A 24,272-nucleotide genomic window follows, 5' to 3' on the forward strand; every position below is an offset into this window, starting at 1 on the left:
TTTTTATGAATAACTAAAGTAAAGTTTTATTTTTATGAATTACTAAAGTAAAGTTTTCTTTTTAGGAATTACTAAAGTAAAGTTTTATTTTTATGAATAACTAAAGTAAAGTTTTATTTTTATGAATTACTAAAGTAAAGTTTTATTTTTATGAATAACTAAAGTAAAGTTTTATTTTTATGAATAACTAAAGTAAAGTTTTATTTTTATGAATAACTAAAGTAAAGATTTATTTTTATTAATTACTAAAGTAAAGATTTATTTTTATTAATTACTAAAGTAAAGTTTTATTTTTATGAATTACTAAAGTAAAGATTTATTTTTATGAATTTTATGAATAACTAAAGTAAAGTTTTATTTTTATGAATTACTAAAGTAAAGTTTTCTTTTTAGGAATTACTAAAGTAAAGATTTATTTTTATGAATAACTAAAGTAAAGTTTTATTTTTATGAATAACTAAAGTAAAGTTTTATTTTTATGAATAACTAAAGTAAAGTTTTATTTTTATGAATAACTAAAGTAAAGTTTTATTTTTATGAATAACTAAAGTAAAGTTTTATTTTTATGAATAACTAAAGTAAAGATTTATTTTTATTAATTACTAAAGTAAAGATTTATTTTTATTAATTACTAAAGTAAAGATTTATTTTTATTAATTACTAAAGTAAAGATTTATTTTTTATGAATTTTATGAATAACTAAAGTAAAGTTTTATTTTTATGAATTACTAAAGTAAAGTTTTCTTTTTAGGAATTACTAAAGTAAAGTTTTATTTTTATGAATAACTAAAGTAAAGTTTTATTTTTATGAATAACTAAAGTAAAGTTTTATTTTTATGAATAACTAAAGTAAAGTGTAACGGCCACGAAAATTGAAAACTAAAGTTTATATAAAATTTTATATTCCAGAATTAAAAAGAATATTCCAAAATTAAAAAGAATATTCCAAAATTAAAAAAATATTCTAATAAATTCCAATAATGGTTCTGGTTTCCAATGATTATATCCTTATCATCTGACGAGATGAGGAATTATAGCTCAGGGTTATTTGAATTTATCCGTTTCCAATTGCAACAAGGGTTGGCATCAAATCACTGTTTATTTGCCTCGCCATGTTAATTTTAAATATAAAGTCAGTTTTTTATGCTGCAGCTGAGGATATCCAGCCTCCACCCCAAAAAGAACTCTAAGCGGCGAGGACAGAACACTTCGATCCTATGAAGTACCTATTTACTATGCCTCCCCACGGGACAGAGTAAGTCACCAGGGTCGTTTTTTAATGTGGAGAAAAGGTACAAAAATAAAAATTGTCTCAGTCGTGAAGGATTTCTTCTCCACCGAAAGAGAACAAGAAAATGAAGTGCAGGCAGCACTGCAGCATCTGAAGAACAGATGGTATTTATTTGCTCCCCCACTGAGCAAATTAGGCACAAGGCCGTTTTTAATGTGAGGTAAAAACCAGCTCCCCTAAAAGTAGGCAAAAAGGGGGCACTCTGGTTACCAAAAATAATAATTGTCCCAGTATAGAGGGTTTCCCCTCCATTGACTGGTACAAATCATCTTAAGTGCAGTATCTGTCGGAACAGATGCTACACTTTGATCTTGACCAAAAGGCTGATGTAAGGGGAGGTGGAATCCAGTATCATCGAAAAAACACCAAAGTTGAGAATGGGTGCATCAATCATGCCCTCTCCAATGATCCGATCCGGTAAAGGCGCTTCAGACGATTGACAATAAACTAATTCTCTCTTCCAAAAGAGGAAGTAATGCCTTGGAGTAAGACCGAACCATATCTTATTAAAAAGTAAAGGGTGCTTGTTAATAGAGTCGACAGATCGATTTTTTAAGCAAATGTTGTTTTAAGCCAAAACAACAGTACTTACTTAATTGTGTCGAAAATAGTAATATATCCAAAAAAGTAGGAAAATTCATCGAGTAGAACAACTATTGTGTTTTTTTTTTTTTTTAAAGTCTATCACTATCAGCTAAGACAAAACTTCAGTGGCGGAAAGGATGGGGGGGGTAAGTATGTCCCCTGTATTCACAATCTTCAATATGTTCACATCCAAGGAAAATGCAATTTCCCCCGATTTTTCGTAAAAATTACTTTAAACTATAAAATATATTACTTAAAACAACATATTTTAAAAAAAAATCGATCTGTCGACTTTGTCTTAACTAGCACCAAAAACATAATGACCTGCGCCCTAGTGATGATCCAGACCCTAATGTTTGAAAATAAGGAAACACGAAAAGAAAAAAGGTCCCGTGCCATTCTTTATTACCCCCCCCCCCCGCGCGCCCCCTCCACTGAGATGGAGTGATGATGAAAGATTTCGGAAGACGCGGAGATGGATGGTGATTCGTTTAACGTTTGAGATAGGAGTTGCCTGAGAAACGGGCCTTTATTATTATTATTGGAGATGATGAGTCTAAACTTTTAGGGGAAAGGGGAGAGAGACAGTGCGAGAGGGTTCGTCGTATTTCGTCATTTATTCTTGTGTCTCCATATTTCGCTCCCTTTCTGTTGTTCTTTTTAAATGTTACGATTTTTGTAAAGGTTAGTTTCCCTTTTTTTGTTGTTGTTTTTTTTTTTTTTTTTTTTGTTACTTTGTTATTCGCCGGCATCATTTATTCGTTTAAACTTTTCGATTCTTCTTGACATTGCGGCTATCATCCACACGACAAAAAAAAAAAAAAAAAAAAAATAAAATAAAAAAATAAAGGAAAACGAACGAAAATATCTGACGGATTTAAAAAAGGTAAAAAAAGACACATTTTTTATATTTTTATTTTTTAAAGAACAAAATAAAATAAATTAAATTGGTTGCATTTCGGAATAGGGTCCGCCTTGTTTCAAAGCAATTGCATATAATTTTTTAAAATGTTAATTTTATCATCGATTGTCACGTTTATGGGAATTAATTATGAAATCAAATCCAATAAAAATAAAAGCATTTTGACGTGGCGAAGGAATCAAAACTAAACTTTGAAATAGAGGCCGCATCATATTTTTGCAATCAAAAATACTACGGAAACTTATTTTAAGGCTACTTATTGCAGAATACGGACCATGCTGAAATAATATTATTTAGAAATCCATTCTTAATATGAGGAGGGTGGGGTCTGTTAACTATTCTGTACTTTCACCTAACAATTAATAAACAAAACATACTCTAACAATTGAATTTAACTTGAAAATTCTATTTAAAAACAATAACGTGGTCCGTATTCTGCATAAGTACGATTTTATAATAGATAATGTGTGTGTTTTTAACTTGTGTTCCTTGTCGAGTAATGAATTTGTTTTAAATTCAATTTCTTATACCACAATGCTCTATCTAGAATATTGAGCTTTTCCATCTAGTCAAGATTGTCCTATTAATATTTATTTATACTTGTTTTAAATTTACAGAATTATTCAATTTGTAAACCTGGAAAATTTTTGAATATGAATATATAATTGATTTTCACATCTCTATAATTATTAAACAATAATTATAGCCAACCTAACTAAAAAAAATCCCTGCATTTTTCTACATGGCTACAACGGAAACACGGCATTTAAGGCATTTCGTTTCCATCTATAAAGTTAAGTGTTCAACTTGCAATTGAAGTTAAGTGCTCCCCATCGCCTTGTAGCAGTGATTAGAGGCGCAATTCTTCATGTGAATTCACTGAATTACACGACTTCTGTCCTCTATTCTCACTTCAATAAATTCACCGATAACTGGAAGGGACCTCTATTCCGAAACTCAAAGTTTTTTTTTTATTTTTTCGTTTTTAAGTTATTTTATTTACTTTATAGCTTTTTTCTTCTATGCAAATTAAAAAAAAAAAAGAAAAAAAAAAGCCCCCCCCCCAAAAAAAAGGGAAGGGCTACATGTATTTAATTAAGGAATCACTCATCTCGGTTTTAGTGTTTGTCCCCTTTTTCTTACCCCCTCCCATCTGGCTAATACTACTCCGTGTTTGATAGCTTCATACTTATATATTTACTATCTAGTCCTGTCGTTACACACTCTTTCTCTAATCAAAGCGTGCCCCCCTTTTTTACCCCCCCCACCTCTACCTTGTCTTTCTTACGCTCTCTTATTTTTCTCCTTTTTTCCCCTCTTCCTTTTTATGTATCCTCTATTTCTCCAAAAAAAGTACAAGACAAAAAAATGGCAAATTATGAGCAACCCCCTCTCCCCGCCATCGTCTGACAATAAAAAAAAGGGTCCACAAGTGAGGATCGAAGGCCATTTATTTACCGAGACTTTTCGCAACGATCAAAGTGTAGTATCTGTTACTGTCTGGTCCATTCTGGCATTGACGTTTTGCTTGTCAAAAACCTGACCCATCGTTCAGAATTAGGATGGTCCTGTTCAGTTTTTGGAGGCTATTCGGTACCATCCTCCCAGGCATTGCCTCATCTTTCGAGAGAGGGTGATTTATCGTCGATCGACTGGATGCGCCTTTACTGAGGAATGTCGACGAGTTCGAAAACGGCAAATGGCATGCTAATTAAAAGTGCTCCTCCCTTATTTGGGGAGCTGGACTTGCCTTCCACATTAAACTGGTTTTATGTTTAATATGAACCTCCAAGAAATGTGTGCCCCACACTAGTGTACCTGATGAAATTCGAAATCTTTTTCCGTTTTTCTTGTCTTTTTTACACAACCGTGTATACGTATGTAATTAAAAGTACAGTTTTTAATGTGTATTGAACTTTATTTCTATTTTTTCTCCTTTTACTGAGAGAAAAAAAAAAAAAGCTCAAAACAAGTATTTTCCATTAATCTTTTTTTTTTTTTTCAAACCGCACGTCACGTACTTTTCATACAAACACACGATACACACGCACTCACGCATGTATGCGACGATCTCTATTTACTTATCTCCCCACGGGAACAAACTTAGGCATAAGTCCTTTTTTAAATATGAGGAAAATCTAAAAACAGAAACTTTGAATTGGTAATAAAATAAAGACTGTCTCAGTCTAGGAGGATTTCCTACTAAATTTGGGAAAACAGATACTACACTTTCTTTGCTGTTTTTAATCTATAAAAATGTTGATCATCAACTTAACTTGCTAATTAGTTTGATCTTTAAAAAAATTCACTTGTCTCATTTTGGTGTTTGTTATTTTGAAATCGAAAATTAATGAAATTAAAACAAATGACAAATTCATGTCCAAACTAGACTAATTACATTATTAATAATAATTATTATTTGAAAAAGAAATCCTTTTAGACTGAGGCAAATTTGATCCCAATTCAGAGTGCCCCTTACCCACTTCCCCCCCCCTTTTTTTTTCTCCACATAAAAACATAATCTTCTGGCTAACTCTGCCCTCGTGGGGAGACAAGTAAATAAAGACCCACCCACTTGGATCATCTGTCCCCCCCCTCATTTTTTTTAAGTTTCACTAAACGTTTTTTGTTGTTGTTGTTGTTATTATTATTGTAAAAAGGGGGGGGGGGGTAATAAAAATCCATCTTTCTCTTATCATCCTCATCTTCTTGCAAGAGAACGCCGTTCTATTTCGATTTAAACTTGACCTACAAACTAGCATCATATTTTGCGTTTTTTTTTTTGTGTCGGAGTAAAAAAAAAAAAAAAGAAAAAGAAAAAGAAGGAAACTGTTGTAAAAATAGAAAAAAAGAACCTGTGTATCGAACGGTGAAAATACATTTTTTCTTCCTCTTTTTCTTATTTCGTATCTTGTTGAAAACACAAACTGGAGAAGACCCTCATCTTGAAGGGAGGAAAATATAAAAAGGACCCCCTTTTTTTTTTAGTTATTCGAAAACAAGACACAAAAAAAGCCACGAGGGTGATTATTATTTTTAATCTTCTCTTTTATCTTGTTTTTTTTTCTTTTCTTAAAACCGACTTGAATTTTTTTTTAAGCAAAATAATTTTTTTTAATTTTGATTTTAGCGCTAAAAAATAAATCAAGTTTTAAGCTTAAATTAAAATTAACTTCTATTTATTTATAAAATAAATTTTTTCACTTTTCTTGTTTTTTTATTTATTTAATCTTCACGTTTTAATTTTAATTATTGTTGAGGTTTAAAATAATGAATTGTTATTTATTCAACAATTTTAACTAATGTAACTTAAAAAAAATCTTATGTATATACACATATTTTTTAAATACTGTTTGGTTTTCTAATGGGACAAAGTTTTTTTTTTTTTTTTTTTTTGCAAGTGCTCGTGACTTTAAATGATGTCCTGAAATTTTTACCAAAAAAAAAAAAAAAAAAGAAAGAAAAAAGGCATTAATATATAAATTGTGTTTAAACATAATTGAACTTCCAAACATGTTTATGCGAAACTTCTTTATTTATGGCAGAAAAAAAAAACTCGTCCATAACTAAAATTACTGCGATATTACTCATTATTATAAAATGTTACCATGACGCATTTCAGTTTAATTCATGTTCCTTCTTGCATCGGAAAAGAAAAAAAATGAAAAGACTTATTTATTTATTTTTTCTTCGAATGTCTAAATTTGTTATTAAATACATTGTATATTTACAAAAGAAAACTTCAATCTAACGACAAAAAAGCTGTAATGCTTAAAAAAAATACGTATTAAAAAAATGTGTAACACACGTGTGTGTCAGCCTCAATGTCAAGTTCACATATTGTCATGTCGAAGGAAATGTGTATTTTTACACGTTCGATTACTCACTCGTGTCGATTTAGACTGGATTCATTTTAAAATTATTACCTCGATAAAATCTACGTCACCAAATAAATTTCAATGTAACTAGAAGTTTTTTTTTGTTTCTCATCTTAAAAATCACCTGCAAAAAACAAAACAAAACATTATTTTCATTTTCTTTTTTTTAAATCTACATTTATACTTAAAAAAAAGCGGTCAATTTTTACAACGTGCCCAGCATAAGCACCTCAACCTCCCCATGTTAAGAACGGCTTTCGGAATAAACACCCCCTCCCAACCTCGAAAGCCGTTCTTATCATGGGGAGGTTGGAGGGTTTTTATTCCGAAAGCCGTTCTTAGCATGGGGAGGTTGGGGTGCTTATAATACGCTGGGGCCGTGGGGCACGTCGTAAAATTGACCAAAAAAGTAATAAAAAATATGACCCCCCCCCCCAAAAAAAACCGCTGGAATTTGCGCACATTTTAAATATGTTTGTTGTTAATTTATAGATTAAAACTTTCAGAAAAGAGATTCTACTTTTGTACGTGTTAATGTCCGAAAAGCTTAACGAAAAGAAGAAAAATCTTTTAGAATTAACTGTAATATGATTCCCCACTTCTGGGCCACTCTAACATTTTAGGATAGTTAATCAAATTTTTCTACGAGTTTGTATTACTGTACACATAGATTCAAAAAACAAATATATAACAAATAAATGTCATCAAAGGCAAGATAAGTTACTTTTCTACCAAACTGGATATATTTTTCGTGTTTTTATTCAATGTAACATGTTTATTCAGCTCGAAAACCATACAGTGTTTACCGATGTATTGGAACATTTAAGATGGCGTCTGATTCTCTCTTTAACACGGTAAGTTTGGGAAAAGATGTTATAAATAAAAAACCGGATAAAATACTGTTAAAAACTCCCTCAATATATGTTACCGTGACATAGGTTGACATATATTCGGCGGGTTTTTAATAGTATTTTGTATAGTTTTTTATTTATAACACCTTTTTCCAAACTTACGGTGTTAAAGAGGGTGTGAGACGCCATCTTGAATTTTCGAATACATCGGTAAACACTGTATGTTTTTCGAGCTGAATAAATATGTTACATTGAATAAAAACACAAAAAATATATCCAGTTTGGTAGAAAAGTAACTTATCTTGCCTTTGGTAACATTTATTTGTTATATATTTGTTTTTTGACAACTTTTTCGAATCTATGTGTACAGTAATACAAACCCTTTGCTACTATTAACCCTAAGTCTGGGTGGCAAGTTCGCAAAATCACAAGAATTGCATTAAAAAGTAAAATCCTGACTCCCTCCCACATAAAAAAACAAAAACAAACATGGTTTATTTGCCATGACAATAAAATGAAATAAAAAAAGCTGGTTAAACGCTAGGATGATCTGAAAATGAGGGAGCATTTTACGTTACATTTATATGTTAAACTGATCCCTTACTCTAAATTGGAGTGGGGTAAACGAAGGGGGTTAATCTACAATAATACAAAATTTTTTTTTTCGATGTGAAATACTTATTCAATGTAATTCGAATTTATCCATAAAAAATATTTCATATATTTTTTTAATATCAAGATTGATCATTTTGGATTATCCAAACTTCTATTCACACATTGGTTGTTGTTATATATGCAGTGTTTCGGCTGATGCAATCCTCGACCTTCTTCAGTTGCATCTTTTCTAACTTTTCAAATAGAAGGATTCCCCAGTTCGAAAACAATGTACGCCAAAGTTGGGAGTTAATACATCGGTCGAAACGTTTGTTGATATTAACAGTCAATATGAGAATAGTAGTCCGAATAAATAATTTATTTGACGACCTGCTTGCTCTGCAGTCGCAGCCACAATAAATAAAATAGCTGTGACTGCACACGCAGGTTGCAAATAATATTTATTTGTGAAATTATAATAATAAAAAAAATAAACACAAAAAATGAATGCTTAACCCTCAAGAAAGAAAAAATCGAGCAAATTATTCAAAGAACGACAATTAGTTTCCGTCGCTATGATTCACACAAAAAAAATCTATTTTGTAAAAACCGAAAACAGTTCTTGATGATTTTCATGGATTTCAAAGAACTTCATGCGCAAAAGAAAAAAATGACTTATTACAATGATTTCAATCTATGATATTGAAATTGTGGTTATTTAGTGCAGTTGTTCAAATGTATTAAAATCTCTTAAATTTATTAAAGTTGGTCATTCATCAGCTTGTTTTAGTATAACTTCGGCCAATCTTTATTTTCTTCCCCCCCCTCCGTTCTTCACATCGCAAACGAATTGATTATTTTGAAAATGCCTTTATAAAATGACAAACAAAATTTAGAAATTTTATAAAACGTTAAGTTAGGAGTTCATATTTACTTGCCAAGCTAGACACAAGAGCAGTTTATAATGTGGGTAAATCCAGCTCCCTTACAAGAGGCAACCTGGATTGTGATTAAAAAAAAAAAAATTGCCTCAGTCTAGAAAGATTTCACTTAATGAATTATAGTATCAAAACGGATATTATATTTTTTGATTGTAGCTAAAATAAATTATAAGTTTAAAAATATGTTTAGATAAGAATTAATTTTAATAAAAGACGATAAATTAAAAGGTTTTGAATTTTTTTTTTTTTTAATTTGCTTTACTTTATAAAACCTTTTATTTATTTTTTCTTGTTTTTTCGTCCCAAACAAAGCACAGTGGTATTTGGATGTAAAGAGCTAATATTTGGGACAAAATTTGCAGGGATATTATGTAGGGAGTTGAGTAGTAAAGTGTTTGTTTATATTACACTTGAACTTTTGCATGTCAGTGCAATTGGCGGAGCAGGGACCCAGGAGGGAATTCCAAAATCTAGCAGTTTAAAGGGAAGAAACTATTTGAGTAGAAGATCTTCCGGTATCTATGGATCTCTACAATGTAGGGTTGGGATTTTGCTATTTGTTTGGTTAGTTGGAGGTATTTACATCGAGCAGGTACAAGGTTTTGGAGCTCGTCGGAGCACCTTCCAATAAAATACTGGTAAAGTAGGCACAGAGATTGGAGTTTGGTCGACAGTATGGGACCTATTAGGTTGACCACTTTTTGAACCCTGTCTAGGAGTGAAAGACTAGTAACAGATGAACCAGAGCCCAAATGTGGCAACAATCGGAGGCCTGCAGTATTAATGCTGGAGTCCCTCAGGGGTCAATCCTGGGGCCAACTCTCTTCCTGATCTACATCAATGACCTCCCTAAACACATACTTAAATCATTCGTTGACATCTATGCTGATGACACGACCATCTACGGCAACACATCAAAGGCTGTAAATGACAAAGTTCTCTCTGATTCTCTCTTCTCTGACCTCGAGCGCGTGGTTCAGTGGGGGAAGACATGGCTGGTTACCTTTTAATGCATTTAAAACCAAACTCCTATCCTTACATCATCAACGCTCTGATCCCCATCTGGCATCAATTGTGATGGATGGCTCTCGTCTGGGAGAGGCCCCGTGTTTTGACAAGCCTCTGGGTTTGACCTTTACTCCTGATCTGAAATGGAACACGTACATGAAGTCTGTTGCCAAGGTCGCTGGAAAGATGGTGGGATCCTTCTACCACTCCAGAAGATATCTCACTACTGATGCAATTCTCTATCTATATAAAAGCCAAGTACGTCCAAGGATGGAATACTGCTGCCATATCTGGGTAGGAGCTGCTAAAAACAGCCTATCCTGCCTTGACAGAGTGCAAAATAGACTTCGTGGCTTAGTGGAGGATGCCCTTTTCTCTACCCTGCAACATCTCTCCCACAGAAGAGACGTTGCGAGCCTATCCTTGTTTTATCGCTATTTCCATGGCAGGTGCTCGTATGAGCTCGAATCTCTGGTCCCCCCTCACCAATCTTTCACAAAAAACACCCGTCTAACTGAATCCACTGTGAAAAATTTCACCCACTATTTATCTGTGCCTAAATCAAAACGTAGATTCCATGAACAAAGCTTCTTTCTTAGAACTGCACGCCTATGGAACTCTGTTCCGTCTGCCTGCTTCCCACCTGACTACAACTTGGATGTCTTCAAGTCCAACGTTAACAAATTCTTAATGAACCGCCCCCTTAAGTAAACACTTCATCAAATCTCCACACTAACGTAATGTACTTGCAATAACCCTTATCTCTGAGTGGCTTCCGGGCCTTGATAAGTGGTGACCACTGTGTAAAAAAAAAAAAAAAATACATGGGTGATGGTGGCCTTGTAGAGGTACAGGATACTCAGGTGTAAGTAACTTTCTAGCATAGTAAAAAAAAAAAAAACGTCCTCCTTCTTCACAGCAGTTTTGGCAATGCCATCAATATATTTGTTCCAATTCATGTTCCTTGTGAACGTTAAGTCGAGAAGTTTGAACAAAGAGCTTACAGTTAATGTATCATTAGCTATGGCTATCAGTGGTTGAGAAGGTTTCTTGTAATTATTAGAGGAAAGAAGCTTAGTGTTGGCAGCATTGAATGTTACCATCCATTTATGTTTCGGTTCGACTGCAAACTGAAAGTCTTCCTCCAGGGTTTTGGCGATTTCCTTAGATGTGTGTTCATTCGTTTTCCCCTCGTGACTATTATAAAGCAGAGTGTCATCAGCAAATATAATCATCTTGGAGACAATTTTATCAGGGAAGTCATTTATGAGTAAAAGGAATAATAAAGGTCCAAGGATCAACCCCTGGGGCACACCCGTATTTGTATAATGTTTTGATATACAACCATCAAGGATAACCTGGATTTTTCTCTTATTTAAGAAAGATTTTATTATTTTAAGTATTTGTCCAGTAATACCATATGATTTCATTTTCATGAGAAGATCATTGTGCCAAAAGGCCGTAACACGTGCATGGTATATGCATTCAGAGATTAGAGTTAGGATATCTGTAATAGAACGAGCTTGACTAAATTTATACTGTTGGTCGGAAAGATTATCTATGATGTGGACCAGTACTTGATTAATTAAGGACTCAAAAATTTGGATGAAAAGGATGAAGCTAATGGGGCGACAATTGAGTGGGTAGTTCTTTCACTAAAATTCTTGTAAGCTGGTACTGCAGAAGCAATTTTCCAGCAGTCAGGAAAGGGAGATTCGGAAATGCATTTGTTGAAGAGTTTGGAGATAACTGGGACAATCTAAGTAGAGCATTTTTTTTAATAGTACAGCCGAGATGAGATCATGTCCACATGCTTGTGAAGTGTCTAGTTTATTATATCATGAACTTGGGAAGGGGTGATTTTCAGATCATCAAGCGTGGTTTCTGTCTACAAAGGAAACTCTGGGAGGAAGTGGTCTGCTGAGTCCAAAATGGAGTTGGAAGCAAACCGTCAGGCAAGCAGGTTAGGCTTCTCGGTTGCTGTGCAAACAACCTCAAGGTTGTTGAATAATGGAGGAATGGTTAATTGCCCCTTATTTACTATACTATTATAAATTTACCAGAATTCTTGAGTTCCTAATTTCTGCAGCTCAATTCATTTTCTGGTTTCGGTAGATTTTCTCTTAGCTGTGGCTATTTCACTCTTACAATTATTTCTAGCTTCTATATACTTTTGTCTGTTTGTACTGGACTTATGTCAAATAAATCTGCAGTATGCATGCTGCCTTTGAGCAATGGCAACTGCACAAATAGAAATGGGCCATTGGGGAGAGTAGGGTTTGTTATAAAACTTTCATGTGGGAACATGTGCTTGAAAATTAAAAATTTTATAACGTTTACTGACTAATCACACGTTACTATTTTTCGATCTACTAAAAATCTTGCATGTTTTTCTGTGTTCTTCAAAATATATCCTTAAAATTTCTTTACGACTTTATAAATTGTAGGTATAATATATGAGGGAAAGTCCAAAAGTAAAGCCTTCTGTTTTTAACTCAAAAAGTTGAAGAATTGCAAAAAAAAGGAGTCGTTCCATTTAAAACTAGTGAGCTTTTGAGCTCCAGAATTTATTTTGTTCAATATTCACCAGCATTCTCAATGCACTTTTGCCACGAATTTATTTACTCATCTTTGCTTCTGATGCATGTCCATGACAGGTGTTGTGAGTCTAACACCATCAATATCTACAACAGAGAGATGAAATTTTCAGATCATGGATTCATGTTCCGTCATCATAACGATGCAATCTTATCCATTTGGGTGGAATAATAAAAAAAAAAATAGGTGTTACTTTTGGAATGCCGCTCGTATAATGAAAATAAAATTTTGGTTTTCTTGACAAACCTGATAAAGCTATTAAGGTTGTCAAGATATTTTGTTGAAAAAGACGAAAGGGTTGCATTCTTACATTTAAAACAACTTCATTAAGTTGTCTTTATTTACGAATTGGGATGAAAGAAAAGGGGGTTAGTAATAAAATACGTCCATGTCTATAGACAAAAACAAAAGGTTCGAAAATCTATGTAATGTTAAATAAATGTCCTTTTAATAGAGAAGAATTCATATACAAAACTTGTTACAAACAATATTTCACTACACATTTGCAGACATGTTTTAATCAAAGTTATGGAATATATTTTATTTTTTGCATCCATTGGAAATATATAATTTTGTTCTAGCCAAAGATGGAGCATCCTGCCAGATGCCAGACATTCACTCACTATCTAATATATTCAAACCGAGAGATCTTTTTAAGAGTCTACTCATCCCTTTGAGTGCAATTGTTTGTTGACCAAAATATGTCTCCAAATGTTTAGCCAAACCCTCTCTTGGCAACCCCTCAGAAGTGAGAATGGTAGTCCTGTTCTGAGTATGTGCAGAGGTGGCCGACAAGACTAAGATCAGAGTAGAGATATGTAACCGATTTCATCATTTCCAGCATAAGAAGATCAGGCGTTGAAAAGGAAGTAAAAAAAGAAATTGATGTCTTAAATTAATTTTTTTCGATAAATTTGAAAAATATTGTTCACATTATGCGAAAGAGAAATTCTGCATAAAGTTTTAAAAAGTAAAAAAGAAATGATTTCATTAAACAATATTTTGATAAGAACAAGTTGCAGCATCGATTTTGAATTTATTTTTTATTCAGGTAATTTGAAGAGATCAAGGAGGCTACCCTTTTTTCGGACTAACATTTGATTCTACTATGCTCTCAATTTATAGCCAGTAGCTCTTGAGAATTGGCACCGTCTTTTTAAGGACTGCTGATTGTACTCTGCTGCAACATAGTCTTGCAGGTGTTGAATCTAAGTAATTTTAATATTGTTTATGTGTACTCACGTGGAATCGTTCCTGAGTTTTGTTTGCATATTAAAAGCTAAATGAAACTTCATTGAAAAAATCCACATATAAAATGGATTTAAAAAAAAAAAATATTCTAACAAAATTTCTAAGTAAAATATATTTCTCTTTTTTTTTTTTCTTATGACATTTTACTTTAGTTTGAAAAAATCAAAGTGCCTCCTTTCTGTGGATAACACTTGATTCTGCTGTGCTCTAAATTTACATTCGAGGACTCTTTTGAGAATAGATGCTGTCCCTGTTGCTTTGTCTTCTAGGGATTGTGTCTAAGTAATTTTTTAGATGTCTTTCTTCATTAGACAAATTGCCTCTACCACAACCATATAATGTTTTAATGGTATAATGTTTATTTCTTTTGGGGAGCATGTAATTTTCAGGTCATTTATCTGGTCCTGATATTTTGTAATTTTTTTCTGTTCAGCTTTATTCAGGTCATTTGGGAAAGTTACATCAATGATAAGAGCAATTCTTTCAGGTGACAAAATCTGATTTTATGGCGTTTGACGTATCTGTATGCCTTTTTCGTAGAACAATGTCACTTTTCCGTTTGTTATTAGCAAAGGTTCATGCTCCCAAATATTTGCCAATCTTTCAAGTTACATCTCTTTGCAGATCTTCCAATAGATGTATCTACATATTTTGTTGTGATGGGTTATGTAATGGTCGAAAGGATGTGAGGGTGTTATGAGGCATCCGATAAAAACATGTTTTGCAATCCCGCCAGGTGAAGACTAAAAGTTAGTCAAAAGTTTGATTAAGTTCAAGGTCGAGTAATGCATCTTTTCTAATAGTTTATTTGTTGTACAGAATTATGAAAAGAATGACTGACACATAATATGTATATTATCAGATGATGTGCCTTTATTTTGCCAAGCAATCCGATATCAACAAACCGTAACCCACTGATTATCAGTGATGAAAATGTTTAAGGTTGTTTTCAATTTGGGGCGAATGTCGCCACTAGATAATAGAAAAAAAAATGAAATAGAAATAAAGAAAACTATCAGAAATATATTAAACTAGCCTGGGTGCTCGTCGTAGCTTGGATGTTTGTAGTTATGTGTTGAGTAAAAAAAGACGCTAATCCATGACGCGACTGGGCTGAGGGGCACTCGAGGATAAAGGTTAGTAAGTGCCAGGTGGTCGGTGAGACAACACCGTAATGATTAGTTGTGGTGGAAATTGTGTAGAATTTTTTTATTTAAAGGGACGGTGCAACCAGAATTTGTATACATTGGACTTGATAGCTGGGAATCTTTTTGAAGTCATTTTATAGTTTCAACATAGATTTTATATTAGTTTGTTAATGTATTGATTTCATAAAAATTGTTCTTAAAAAAAAAATGTTTTTCAATTAAAATCTCTGTAAAAGTTAAAACTCAGATATATCACCTGAACCGACCAGTCTTCTATTTTATATCAGTAAATGTAAACTATCATCTAATCTCTACTTTAATATAAATGGAAATATATAAAAAGCCAATACAATACAGAGGTGTAACGGACAGACATGATCTGAAGCAAATTAAAACGTATAATGATGGAACGAGTTATGTAGATTCACGTCTTTTTTTAAATTTAATATGTATATATTTATATTTGAGTTGTGTTTTTTAACTCACGTTGACCTCTAACAAAGCATATCGCCACTTGGATATTAAGGGACTACTATTTGGGATCATGCCTAGGAAAGATTAACGAGATGTTGGTTTATGTTACATTGAAACTTTTGTATATCAGTTCAGCCAGAGAAGCAGGTAGCAGGAAGGGAATTCCAAAGTCTAGCTGTTCGAAGGCAGAAACCATTAGAATAGAGAGCTTTCTTACATTTAAGGAATTCAACAGTGAAAGGGGTGCGATTTTATTTCTAAGCAGGTTTGTCGAGGATATAAACGTCGAGGAGGCACAAGTGTAACAAGTTGATCAGAACACATTCCATTAAAATATTTGTAAAGCAGGCAGAGATGCAACATTGTGGCGATGGGACAGGGGTTGGAACTTAGTTGACAAAGTGGGACCTATTAGATTGAAGACTCTTTTTGGACCTTATCAATGAGGAAAAAGCTAGTGGTAGATGCACCAGCCCAGATGTGGCAACAATACTCCATGCATGGGCGAATGGTGGTTTTGTAGAGGTACAGGATACTCTCGGGTGTAAGTAGTTTTCTAGCAAGATAGAGTGAACCCACCTTCTTTGCTATGTCCTCAATGAATTTGTTCCAGTTCATGTTGCCCTCAAATGTTAGCCTAAGGAGTTTGAAGGAAGAATTCCTAGGTAGGGTGTTGTCATGTATATAGGCAGTTGGATTGGCGGTTGTAATTGTTAAGGGAGAGCAACTATCAGGGAGGTCGTTTATGAATATCAGGAATTATAGTGGTCCAAGGATCGACCTCTGAGGCACTCCCATGTTAATATTATGCTGCTTGGATGTACGTCCATGAATGACAACCTGGATGGTTCTATTGTCTAAGAAGGATCTAATTATAGTTTGTATACGTCCAGTCTGTAGAACTTAATTTTCATTAGCAGCCGTTTGTGCCAGACTTTGTCAAAGGCCTTGGATATATCAAGAGCTACAGCCCTAGCTTCACCCGCCTTATCCAGTGCATGGTAAATGCGTTCAGAGATGACTGTTAAAATATTTGCAATAGAACGACATTGTCTGAATCCATACTGTTTTTTTTTTTTACAAAGGAGTCACCACTTATCAAGGCCCAGAGGCCACTCGAGGATATGGGTTAATGGGTATACATTAGTCAATGGGACTATAGTGTAGTAATCATAAATAGTGAAAATTTTGTAGATTGGATTACTCAGGGGACAGTTCAAGAACTTGTTTGAAGACAATCAAATTGTAGTCAGCTGGAAAGCAAGCAACCATAAGAGAGTTCCACAGGCGTGCAGTTCTAAGAAAGAAACTTTGTTCATGGAATCTACGTTTAGGTTTATGCACAGATAAAGAGTGTGGGAAATTATTGATAGTGGTTTTGGCTAGACGAGCGTTTTTCGTGAAAGATTGGCGAGGGGGGGGGGAATCATAGATCGAAGCTCAGATAAGCACTTGCCATGACAATAATTATAAAGCAGAGACAGGCTGACAACATCTCTTCTGTGGGGAAGAGGTTGCAGGGAAGAGAAAAGCCCCCTCCCCCCACTAAGCTAGGATGTGGCAACAGTCCTCCCATCATTATCCATACCTAGCTCTTATATAGGTAGAGAATTGCATCAGCAGTGAGATATCTACTGGAGTGGTAGAAGGATCCTACCATTTTTACAGCGGCCTTGGCAACAGATTTGATGTATGTGTTCCATTTCAGATGAAGAGTAAAGGTCAAACCCAGAAGCTTGTCAAAACATGGAGCCTCCTCAAGATAAGAGCCATTCATCATTTCAATTGATGCCAGATGAAAATCAGAACATTGATGATGTAAAGATAGGAGCTTGGTTTTAGATACATTAAAAGTAACCAGCCACCACTTCCCTCATTGTACCACATGCTCAGGATCAGAGGAGAGAGAATCACAGAGAACTTGGTCATTTATGGCTTTTGATGTTTTTCCAAAGATGGTAATCATCAGCATAAATGTCAATGAATGATCTTAGGATGCTATTTGGAAGATCATTGATGTAGATCAGGAAGAGAGTTTAGCCCAGGATGGACCTCTGAGGGACTCCAGCATTAATACTATCAGCTTCCGATTTCTGCCCATCAACCATTACTCTTAGGAACCTATCCAACAGAAATGATTTAATAATGGAGAAAAGATTTCCAGCTATACCATAGCTGGATATCTTATGAAATAGACCTTTAAGCCATACCCTATCAAAGGCCTTTGATATGTTAAGAGCAAATTGCCCTAGAAAGGAAGCCTCCGTCAAGAGATTCACAAATTCTATGAGATATAACCATTAGCATATCTATTTGTCAAAAAGAAGATTTACTTTTGTGGGGTGGTGGACTAGTGCTTGCTAGTGTTTTTATATGCATTTGTATGGTCATGAAATTTCTGTGTTGTATAATATTTCAGAAAATTTCCTTCAACAGATATGTGTTTGACTTTAGTTCAAATGTGCATAAACCTCAGTAATTCTTAATTTGATTCAAGTTTATCCATTACATGTCTGCATTGTATTGCGTTCTATAAATTTCCTTTATATACACAATAAACAATGCTTCAAGCAAACTATATTAACCGCTTATCATTATTTGCCTTGTCTCTAAACTACCGAAAATTGCTCGGAAGTTGAACAAGCATTAAAAGTGACTAAATGAAATATATACAACGTTTGACACACTGGTTCCCATTAGATCATCAAAGTTAAGCAACATTGAATCTGGTCAGTACTAAAATGATACACCGATAGCACGGAATATTTTAAGATAGAATTGGATGAGCTTCTAAATAATGGTAAATCAGAAATTACGAGGGATTTTTGAGAGTTATTGGATTAAATGTTTAACACATTGTTACTTATACGTCTATTATACTAAACCAGCAGGGCTACCCAGCATTACCCAGGATAAAAGTATAACATAAATTCTATCATTCTTTCTCCCCCCCCCCCAATTTTTCTTCACCCAGCCCATTCCTCTCTAGGTGTGTACACACACACACAACTCTAGTTGGTATAAGGGAAATAACTATGTGAAAAAAATTAGTTACTTCCATTTTATGTGGTAACATTAAATGAAATAAATGACCTTTAACCTTCCCCCTCGAAATAATTTTTTTTTTCAAATTTTAGATATTCTGCATTTAGTTATGTTGATAAAAAAAAAAAAAAACACTTTTGTGTTTGTTTTGTATACGAGGTGCCTTAAGTAAATTTCCAGACAATTTTATTTCATATCGTTCTTCTGAAGTGTCCTCATATCCAGATTGCATTTTTGAAATACACCAACTGTGACAATCACGCTTTAGTAGGGTGTATTCCAATTCCTGTTGTAACTGTTCATGAATTTTTGAGTTCAACAGAAAGATTTCAGGTTTGATTAGATATATCTGGAGAAGGTTGAAATTTATATCAGCTGAAGCATTGTGATAAAAAAAATCAAGATGAGAACAATAGACTGAATAATCGAAATAATCCAAATTATTGATCCTCATCTCAAAAATTATTGATCCTCATCTAAAAAATTATTGATGCTCATCTCAAAAATTATTGATGCTCATCTCAAAAATTATTGATCCTCATCTAAAAAATTATTGATGCTCATCTAAAAAATTATTGATCCTCATCTCAAAAATTATTGATCCTCATCTCAAAAATTATTGATCCTCATCTAAAAAATTATTGATCCTCATCTCAAAAATTATTGATTTTCATCTCCAAAATTATTGATTTTCATCTCCAAAATTATTGATTTTCATCTCCAAAATTATTGATTTTTATCTCCAGAATTATTGATTTTCATCTCCAGAATTATTGATTCTAATCTCAATAATTATTGATTCTCATCTCAATAATTATTGATCCTCATCTAAAAAATTATTGATTTTCATCTCCAAAATTATTGATTTTCATCTCCAGAATTATTGATTTTCATCTCCAGAATTATTGATTTTCATCTCCCAAATTATTGATTTTCATCTCCAGAATTATTGATTTTCATCTCCAGAATTATTGATTTTCATCTCCCAAATTATTGATTTTCATCTCAATAATTATTGATTTTCATCTCCAAAATTATTGATTTTCATCTCCAAAATTATTGATTTTCATCTCAATAATTATTGATTTTCATCTCCAAAATTATTGATTTTCATCTCCAGAATTATTGATTTTCATCTCAATAATTATTGATTTTCATCTCCAAAATTATTGATTTTCATCTCCAAAATTATTGATTTTCATCTCCAAAATTATTGATTTTCATCTCCAGAATTATTGATTTTCATCTCCCAAATTATTGATTTTCATCTCCAGAATTATTGATTTTCATCTCCAGAATTATTGATTTTCATCTCCAGAATTATTGATTTTCATCTCCCAAATTATTGATTTTCATCTCCAGAATTATATATTTTCATCTCCAGAATTATTGATTTTCACCTCCCAAATTATTGATTTTCATCTCCAGAATTATTGATTTTCATCTCCAGAATTATTGATTTTCATCTCCAGAATTATTGATTTTCATCTCCAGAATTATTGATTTTCATCTCAATAATTATTGATTTTCATCTCAATAATTATTGATTTTCATCTTCAAAATTATTGATTTTCATCTCCAAAATTATTGATTTTCATCTCCCAAATTATTGATTTTCATCTCCAGAATTATTGATTTTCATCTCCAGAATTATTGATTTTCATCTCCAAAATTATTGATTTTCATCTCCCAAATTATTGATTTTCATCTCAATAATTATTGATTTTCATCTCAATAATTATTGATTTTCATCTCCAAAATTATTGATTTTCATCTCCAAAATTATTGATTTTCATCTCAATAATTATTGATTTTCATCTCCAAAATTATTGATTTTCATCTCCAGAATTATTGATTTTCATCTCCAGAATTATTGATTTTCATCTCCAGAATTATTGATTTTCATCTCCAAAATTATTGATTTTCATCTCCAAAATTATTGATTTTCATCTCAATAATTATTGATTTTCATCTCCAGAATTATTGATTTTCATCTCCAAAATTATTGATTTTCATCTCCCAAATTATTGATTTTCATCTCCAGAATTATTGATTTTCATCTCCAGAATTATTGATTTTCATCTCCAGAATTATTGATTTTCATCTAAAAAATTATTGATCCTCATCTCAAAATCCTGAACGAAGTCAACATTCTTTTCAAAAAAGAAAGGGGGGGGGTCAATTTTTCAAGGAAATATTTTGTACCAACTCAAATGAAACTCAATTATCATCACTGATTGTAGTTCAACTGACTCAGTCAAATTTGAATTGCTAGAGTAGAGATGGGAATATAGACAATAGTCTGAATTCAAAAATTTGAATTGCTAGAGTAGAGATGGGAATATAGACAATAGTCTGAATTCAAAAATTTGAATTGCTAGAGTAGAGATGGGAATATAGACAATAGTCTGAATTCAAAAATTTGAATTGCTAGAGTAGAGATGGGAATATAGACAATAGTCTGAATTCAAAAATTTGAATTGCTAGAGTAGAGATGGGAATATAGACAATAGTCTGAATTCAAAAATTTGAATTGCTAGAGTAGAGATGGGAATATAGACAATAGTCTGAATTTAAAAATTTGAATTGCTAGAGTAGAGATGGGAATATAGACAATAGTCTGAATTCAAAAATTTGAATTGCTAGAGTAGAGATGGGAATATAGACAATAGTCTGAATTCAAAAATTTGAATTGCTAGAGTAGAGATGGGAATATAGACAATAGTCTGAATTCAAAAATTTGAATTGCTAGAGTAGAGATGGGAATATAGACAATAGTCTGAATTCAAAAATTTGAATTGCTAGAGTAGAGATGGGAATATAGACAATAGTCTGAATTCAAAAATTTGAATTGCTAGAGTAGAGATGGGAATATAGACAATAGTCTGAATTCAAAAATTTGAATTGCTAGAGTAGAGATGGGAATATAGACAATAGTCTGAATTCAAAAATTTGAATTGCTAGAGTAGAGATAGGAATATAGACAATAGTCTGAATTCAAAAATTTGAATTGCTAGAGTAGAGATGGGAATATAGACAATAGTCTGAATTTAAAAATTTGAATTGCTAGAGTAGAGATGGGAATATAGACAATAGTCTGAATTCAAAAATTTGAATTGCTAGAGTAGAGATAGGAATATAGACAATAGTCTGAATTCAAAAATTTGAATTGCTAGAGTAGAGATGGGAATATAGACAATAGTCTGAATTCAAAAATTTGAATTGCTAGAGTAGAGATGGGAATATAGACAATAGTCTGAATTCAAAAATTTGAATTGCTAGAGTAGAGATGGGAATATAGACAATAGTCTGAATTCAAAAATTTGAATTGCTAGAGTAGAGATGGGAATATAGACAATAGTCTGAATTCAAAAATTTGAATTGCTAGAGTAGAGATGGGAATATAGACAATAGTCTGAATTCAAAAATTTGAATTGCTAGAGTAGAGATGGGAATATAGACAATAGTCTGAATTCAAAAATTTGAATTGCTAGAGTAGAGATGGGAATATAGACAATAGTCTGAATTCAAAAATTTGAATTGCTAGAGTAGAGATGGGAATATAGACAATAGTCTGAATTCAAAAATTTGAATTGCTAGAGTAGAGATGGGAATATAGACAATAGTCTGAATTAAAAAATTTGAATTGCTAGAGTAGAGATGGGAATATAGACAATAGTCTGAATTCAAAAATTTGAATTGCTAGAGTAGAGATGGGAATATAGACAATAGTCTGAATTCAAAAATTTGAATTGCTAGAGTAGAGATGGGAATATAGACAATAGTCTGAATTCAAAAATTTGAATTGCTAGAGTAGAGATGGGAATATAGACAATAGTCTGAATTCAAAAATTTGAATTGCTAGAGTAGAGATAGGAATATAGACAATAGTCTGAATTCAAAAATTTGAATTGCTAGAGTAGAGATGGGAATATAGACAATAGTCTGAATTCAAAAATTTGAATTGCTAGAGTAGAGATGGGAATATAGACAATAGTCTGAATTCAAAAATTTGAATTGCTAGAGTAGAGATGGGAATATAGACAATAGTCTGAATTCAAAAATTTGAATTGCTAGAGTAGAGATGGGAATATAGACAATAGTCTGAATTCAAAAATTTGAATTGCTAGAGTAGAGATGGGAATATAGACAATAGTCTGAATTAAAAAATTTGAATTGCTAGAGTAGAGATGGGAATATAGACAATAGTCTGAATTCAAAAATTTGAATTGCTAGAGTAGAGATGGGAATATAGACAATAGTCTGAATTAAAAAATTTGAATTGCTAGAGTAGAGATGGGAATATAGACAATAGTCTGAATTCAAAAATTTGAATTGCTAGAGTAGAGATGGGAATATAGACAATAGTCTGAATTCAAAAATTTGAATTGCTAGAGTAGAGATGGGAATATAGACAATAGTCTGAATTCAAAAATTTGAATTGCTAGAGTAGAGATGGGAATATAGACAATAGTCTGAATTCAAAAATTTGAATTGCTAGAGTAGAGATGGGAATATAGACAATAGTCTGAATTCAAAAATTTGAATTGCTAGAGTAGAGATGGGAATATAGACAATAGTCTGAATTCAAAAATTTGAATTGCTAGAGTAGAGATGGGAATATAGACAATAGTCTGAATTCAAAAATTTGAATTGCTAGAGTAGAGATGGGAATATAGACAATAGTCTGAATTCAAAAATTTGAATTGCTAGAGTAGAGATGGGAATATAGACAATAGTCTGAATTAAAAAATTTGAATTGCTAGAGTAGAGATGGGAATATAGACAATAGTCTGAATTCAAAAATTTGAATTGCTAGAGTAGAGATGGGAATATAGACAATAGTCTGAATTCAAAAATTTGAATTGCTAGAGTAGAGATGGGAATATAGACAATAGTCTGAATTCAAAAATTTGAATTGCTAGAGTAGAGATGGGAATATAGACAATAGTCTGAATTCAAAAATTTGAATTGCTAGAGTAGAGATAGGAATATAGACAATAGTCTGAATTCAAAAATTTGAATTGCTAGAGTAGAGATGGGAATATAGACAATAGTCTGAATTAAAAAATTTGAATTGCTAGAGTAGAGATGGGAATATAGACAATAGTCTGAATTCAAAAATTTGAATTGCTAGAGTAGAGATGGGAATATAGACAATAGTCTGAATTCAAAAATTTGAATTGCTAGAGTAGAGATGGGAATATAGACAATAGTCTGAATTCAAAAATTTGAATTGCTAGAGTAGAGATGGGAATATAGACAATAGTCTGAATTCAAAAATTTGAATTGCTAGAGTAGAGATAGGAATATAGACAATAGTCTGAATTCAAAAATTTGAATTGCTAGAGTAGAGATGGGAATATAGACAATAGTCTGAATTCAAAAATTTGAATTGCTAGAGTAGAGATGGGAATATAGACAATAGTCTGAATTCAAAAATTTGAATTGCTAGAGTAGAGATGGGAATATAGACAATAGTCTGAATTCAAAAATTTGAATTGCTAGAGTAGAGATGGGAATATAGACAATAGTCTGAATTCAAAAATTTGAATTGCTAGAGTAGAGATGGGAATATAGACAATAGTCTGAATTCAAAAATTTGAATTGCTAGAGTAGAGATGGGAATATAGACAATAGTCTGAATTCAAAAATTTGAATTGCTAGAGTAGAGATGGGAATATAG

At 32.5% G+C, this 24,272-nt stretch overlaps 1 protein-coding gene across 2 annotated transcripts in view; it reads left to right on the plus strand.

Moving 5' to 3' along the window:
* The window catches only part of LOC145242715 (uncharacterized), a 124,036-nt gene that overhangs the window by 31,661 nt on the left and 68,103 nt on the right, over positions 1-24,272 (plus strand). Inside the window, exon 1 of one of the 2 annotated variants that reach the window (XM_080105855.1) lies at positions 4,767-5,821. The exons of the other annotated variant lie outside the window; for it this stretch is intronic. The gene's annotated coding sequence lies outside the window, so the exon portion shown is untranslated. Of the gene's footprint in view, positions 1-4,766; positions 5,822-24,272 lie in introns of those variants that run through there. 2 annotated transcript variants of the gene reach the window in all.

Source organism: Euprymna scolopes, chromosome 21 (assembly GCF_053919585.1).
Source record: "Euprymna scolopes isolate OS-2025 chromosome 21, ASM5391958v1, whole genome shotgun sequence".
Taxonomy (NCBI): Eukaryota; Metazoa; Mollusca; class Cephalopoda; order Sepiida; family Sepiolidae; genus Euprymna; species Euprymna scolopes.